The sequence below is a fragment of the Marmota marmota genome, unplaced genomic scaffold (assembly GCF_001458135.2).
Source record: "Marmota marmota marmota unplaced genomic scaffold, marMar, whole genome shotgun sequence".
NCBI classification, from domain to species: Eukaryota; Metazoa; Chordata; class Mammalia; order Rodentia; family Sciuridae; genus Marmota; species Marmota marmota.
The window spans coordinates 7,494,353-7,500,245 of record NW_025999853.1 but is presented as its reverse complement, the minus strand read 5'-3'; the positions used below and the strand labels follow the sequence as shown (position 1 = coordinate 7,500,245).

Below are 5,893 nucleotides of genomic sequence, written 5' to 3'. Positions count from 1 at the left end.
GTGTCTGACTCTGGTGTTAATTGTGCCCATTAACCCACACAGAATGGTTTTAAATTCCTGCGGGATGGTTGATGTGAGGATTCCTCTGAGGCCACTAACCACATTTTCTTTTGTCCAGATGTATAGTTGGGGCCTAATAAAGCTGCTTAATCTGAATTTAGCCTCTGGATAAATGACTAAGAAGTCTAAAATTCTTCCTCATGTGAAACACTTCGTAGTAGCTTTGCATTCAAACTCAAAATCAATCTCATTGGTGTTTCTCTATCAAAAAAAATTAGCCCAAAGAGACATTTAGGTGAATAGACTTCTATCCTTCAAATGTCCTTGAAGACAGACATTTATCATTGGAGCTGGTAGTTTTAGGAGTCTAGATCCTTCCCAGCTACCAACTTATTCCCAACCACAGGGTTAACTGGGCTCAAAGTACTCCTGCTTATTTTAACCCTTTACTTTCACAGGTACCTGTTGAGGACACTGCTTTACTTCTGATAGAACATTTCAATGGATGTTTATTTGTTGGGGTCCGAAGCCTAGTATAATCCAATAGCAGGACTTAACACAGCCATTGAAATTGTACTCAATGTATTTCATTGCACACAGGTTTGGGGCTGTACCCAGGTGGGTAACACTCTACATCTTTCCCAATATGTGTCTGGTAGAAGTTTTAGAAGCCTGGGAAATGCAATGAAGAATGCTTGTCCCGAGTGTGTCCCTTGTTCACCAAAATTGGCTTAAAAGGGTGCAGGAAATCCCTCATCATGATCCTACAATGATGCTGACCAACTTGGTGTTACCACCCAGGAGAGGGACAGACAGCATCCTGGTGAAGAGGGGGCCACAGCAGGCATGACACCCTCCATCGTAACATCCCCCCCCCCCAGCCAAGTGAATGGTCTGACAGCCAGTTTCATTTGAAAATTCAAATTAGAACATTCTTTGGGAAGGTGAGGATTTCTTAAATAGGACATACAACTTTTAAAAGAAAAATGAAAAAAAATCCCAGAAGTGTTTCGGATTTCAGATCTTTTTTGATTTTGTAATATTGCATATGCATAAGATACTTGGGTTTGGAATGCAAGTATAAGCATGAAATCCACTCATGTTTCATGTATGCCTTATACACATAACCTGAAGGTAACTGTATACAGTATTTTGAATAATTTTGTGCATGAAAATAAAAAGTTTCGTGATGTAGGATTTTCCACTTATGGCAACAAGTCAGCACTCAGAAAGACTTGGATTTAGGAGTATTTTGGATTCTTGAATTGGGGATACTCAACTTGTGTGTGTTCGTTGCAGAAAGTTTGAGAACTGTAGGGAAGCATGGAGAGAAAAAAAATCATCTGAGATCTCACCAATTCTTTTTTTCTTTTGATTTTTTAAAAATGCATAAGTACTACCCATACATTTTGTTCTTTCGTGTAATGGTCAGTCAGATGTGGCCATAGGAGGACACAGGAGAAGAAAACAGAAGTTTGTTTTACTCACAGGCCCTGGAAATGGGAAGCGCCCACCTGCCACGCCCAGCCACGGGGGGGGGGGGGGGACCCCAGCCAGGACCTTTAATGGGGCTTCCTGGGGACAGCAGGGCAGGGTGAACGACTTAGGATGGGTTAATCTGGAAAACCAATCTTGATGGGTGCTAAACTGCAGAGGTGCCTCCTGGTTGCCTGGGCCCTGACTCTAAGATCATAAAGGACGAGGAATGCTGTCCCTTGGGGTACCCCAGGGGAGGTGTGGCTCTTATGAATCTAAGGCATGCTCCAGCTGAGCCCTTTGCCCTGGGAGGGACAGTCTCTCCCCAGCCAGAAAGGTTTTTAAGATGTCCAGACTTCCTAATATATAGAAAATAGAAACTGTGAAGAATGCATGTTACTTTACTTCTTCCATCCCCACCAGAGTCTCCCATGGCAAAGCCAATATGATACCTGTGTTAGCCTTTCTTATTTTTGTCCCCAGGGCTTATCTCCAGTGACTTTTACGGAGAGGAAGGCTGGGGCCTCCACTGGTCCTGGCCACCCCTTGATGTTCAGTGGCCTGCCATGGGGGAGGGCTGCTGGGGGACCCTCGGGGGCGGGCAGGAGGTGGGCCTCCCCAGCCCTTGAATACGTGCAAGCCAAGCATATGTCCCTGACTCCCCCAAAAGGTGAAAGTCCTTGGATGGATGCTTCAGTGGTTGGCACCAAGTCCTGCTGAGTTGGGAGGGGAGAAATTGAAGAGCCGCGTCCCTTCCTGATGGCACTTGTGCTGTACCTATTTCTGCACCAGGGTCTGGAGGTGGCCCAGCCCCAAGGCAGACTCGGTCTAAAGAGGGCAGGAGGCATCTGGTTCCTTTAGGTGTTCAGCTGGCTAGGCCTGCGGGGCTGAGCCAGGCGGGCCTCACCTACACCCTGTTTCCCCCCCACCCCCAGCCCCCTGGGCTCCCCACCTCTGACTCCCCTGAGCCCACGGCCACTCAATCTGCAGAAACAGCTCACTAAGTCCTGCAGCCCAGTCTCAGCCGGAGATGCTCGGTGCTGTGGTCCTTCCGTCCTGTTTCTGTGGCCGTCCTTGGGGCAGCAGGGAGCTGCAGGCGCTGGCTTGGGGGACTGGGGAGAGAAGGATGGGGCGGTGTGAGATCTGGGGTGGTTTTCCACAAAATAAGGTCTGAAACGATATTCCTGACCTCCGTGAGGGTTCCGTTCCTCCAGCGCGTCCTCCTCCTGCCCGAGTTCTATCATTCTCCCTGCCTTGAAGTGGCTTCTTCTCTTCTCTTCTCCCTGATGGGTGGGTGGGGGACAGAGGAGGACAATCTATAGTAAGATCAAAGCACATATGCCCTGCTTTTTTGCACCTATGACATGAGCATTTTCCCATGCCTTATTTTTGGAAAATATGATTGTGCATGACCATAATATATTTTACAAATTATATACCTTCCTCCTTTTAAGGATTTCCTCTATTTTTGGATGTTTCATTTGCTTATGGTTTTTACCTTTATTGATAACTGTTGTGAATTTTCTCATCTGTAAGTCTTTGACTCCCCCCCCCCCAATGTTACTAACACTGGAAATCCCATGTTTTATTCTTTGGAACGCCTCTCAGTATCAAGAGCACAAATGGTTTCACAGATGGTATTTAATATGAACTTCACTCAAGGTCTAGATCAGCTTGCACTGGGGCCCTCAAAAATCTGTCTCTTTAATATTAAGCCATATGAAATTACAAGGGTGTGCCAAATCCAATTAGCATCTATTACGAGCTACTCTCTATAAAAAGGCATTTCACATTTTGTTATATTCCAGTTCTGAAATCCTATTAGCGGCAAACATTAAGGTCCTAGAGAAGCAAACACAAGCAATAATTTTTAAAAACACTTTGCAACGTATCATGCATACTTATTTATAGCTACAGCACCTGAGTCCCCTGCTCTGAGGATGTCCCTTCAAGGGGACTGTGTAACAGATCCAAGGCCACACTTTATGTCATGCTCACTCTTTGTGTGCAAAGCACAGTATCAGGTCCATGTGGATGGCCACATGTAATTACATGTGTGACAGCCATGTTCCAATGATGTCAGCATCAGGGCTGATTCGTGAAGAGAAATAGATCATCAAGACAGAGGCAGGGCCAGGGCTGGGGCTCAGGGGTGGAGCGCTTGCCCAGCATGTGTGAGGCCCTGGGTTCGTTCCCGGCACCACATAAAATAAAAACAAGTGAAAAAAAAAAAAAAAAAAGGTTTTGTCCATCTACAAATAAAAAAAATAAAAAGACAGAGGGGACCGGTACCCCAAAGCTGCCTGACTACTACCTGGACTTCACAATTGCCTTGATGCAGAGTGACCCTGGGTGGGACCCCGCTGTCTGCCCAGCCCAGGGCCAGAGTCCCTGGTGGGATCCGAGTCACCTTCACCCTGGTTCCATCTACTTCTCATTCCCATGAGAGGACCTGGAGCTGGGCCCAGTCTCTGGGTGTAGCCTGCAGACAGTGTCACTTGGATCTGAGGGGCAAAGGGACTGGTGATATTCAATCTAAGAATATCCTGTTTCCCAAACAATCTAGAGGTGATTTACCATTTTTAAAATCATTGCTTGTTTGAGGAAATACTTTCCACATATTTGCTCTGCAGATTCCCCCCGCCCCCACTGTGTGTGTGTGTGTGTGTGTGTGTGTGTGTGTAGGCTATTATTATCTTTTATGTTATATAATTTTATTTTGCAACTATTCCTTCTCCCGAACGTGCCTGGATACAGTGACATGTTAAACCGTTTCTGGTCTATTCTGAGGGGCTCAGAAATGGCCTCTCGGGGCACCTTTCTCTGCTGTGCAGGTTGGCTTGTGTGTGCTCCAGAGGTGCCCATCATCCCTCTCTGCTGCCTCCTCCCATGAGCAGACTCCGTGCTGGAGAAGACCATCTAATTCTCATGGGATCTCTGCCCTTAACTTGGCCGTGGCTATTTTAGCCAGATCCAGATGAGTCACTTAGACTTTCTGCCATGAGTAGTTGGAACTGGTGACTGGGCTGAGTCTGTTCGCTGTGGGGGTTTCTCCTTTCCCATGTTCCCTGAAGCCTCTAGCCTGTTGGTCTCCTGGGTCATGTTTTCCTTGAATAGCCAAGTAAATCATCTTAAGTCCACGTGGAGACTAATACTATGTGTTCAACCAAACTGTACTTCCTTTTCCTTTGGGGTAGACAGAGAAACCACATTCCCCAGCCTCCCTTGCAGCTAAGTTGGGTGGAGGGTGGAAGTGAGGCAAGTCCCTTCCAAGCCTGGTACCTAAAGACACAGAATTCCCCAGTCTGCTCTTTCTCCTCCTCATGTCAGAGAGGATGTGGCCATGAAGAGAGGCCACCCTCATCACCCACATTGGGTGGAGCACTGACTGCATGAAACCACTGAAATTCCAGGGTTTGCCCTATACAACCTTGAAAAATGGTTCGTATCCCATCTCCTGGGATGATTCGCAAGCCTTTAGAAACATTTCCGGAAATTTCCAAAGAAGAGAACGAGGACTCTGGTCTTCCTAGACCTCTTCCTGTTCCTGCTGAATTCTTAATGCCTTTTGTGATTGCTGTCCATACTTTACCTTCCCCTCTCTCCCCTGACCCATAAGCACCTCTCTTCTCCCACTCTAAGACTATCACATGCCACAGTCTCTTCACTGAAAACAGAGACAACAGAGCAAGATGTCACAGCACGCAACAGGGGACAGTTTACAGTCACCCAGCAGACAAATGCAACGTCCATGTTTACCAGACTTGAACCATTAAGTCAATAGATGGCTGCTGGTGGGAGCCAGGTGCCTCTCTGTCTGGAGTGGGAAATTACCGAAAAGCGAGAGAAAGAGTCTGGGGTGACCCATGTGGTGACGGGTTAGAGTTGGAGACATCATCATGAACCAGAGTTGATCTTGTTATGTAGATGGTTACCGTAGAACTATTCATACATACGCATGAATATTTCTTTGCTCTCTCAGCTGAGAAGGTCTAAAAGTCATGATACCAACACAGCAGCAAACACATCTAATGCCCAGTTCTTTTTTTTTCAAATTGGTGCATTATAATTATATGCAAAAATGGAATCGTGTCTCCTGTTTGCACATGCACATAACAAATTGATCCATTTCATTCCCCTTTACCATCCCCCACCCCAGTTTTTTTTAAATATTTATTTTTTAGTTGTAGTTGGACACAACACCTTTTATTTTATTTATTTATTTTCATGTGGTGCTAAGGATCGAACCCAGGGCCTCGCACGTGCTAGGCAAGCGCTCTACCACTGAGCCCCAGCCCCAGCACCCCCACCCCAGTTCTTGGTGTCTAATACTAAAATCTCCAATAAAAGAAACCAGAGCTGGTTCTAGGACTGGGGCTGGAAAGGTACAAGGTGAACCTGAAGTATTTTATAATCT

General features: G+C 46.3%; 1 long non-coding RNA gene across 1 annotated transcript; it reads right to left on the bottom strand.

The window, feature by feature from the left end:
- Window positions 1–1,006: 1,006 nt before the first annotated feature.
- LOC107139942 lies at window positions 1,007–3,680 on the bottom strand. Its single transcript, XR_001503222.2, has 2 exons — window positions 2,429–3,680; window positions 1,007–2,304 (listed from the first exon to the last, which is right to left on the bottom strand). It is a non-coding gene; the product is annotated as an uncharacterized LOC107139942 (long non-coding RNA).
- Window positions 3,681–5,893: the final 2,213 nt, after the last annotated feature.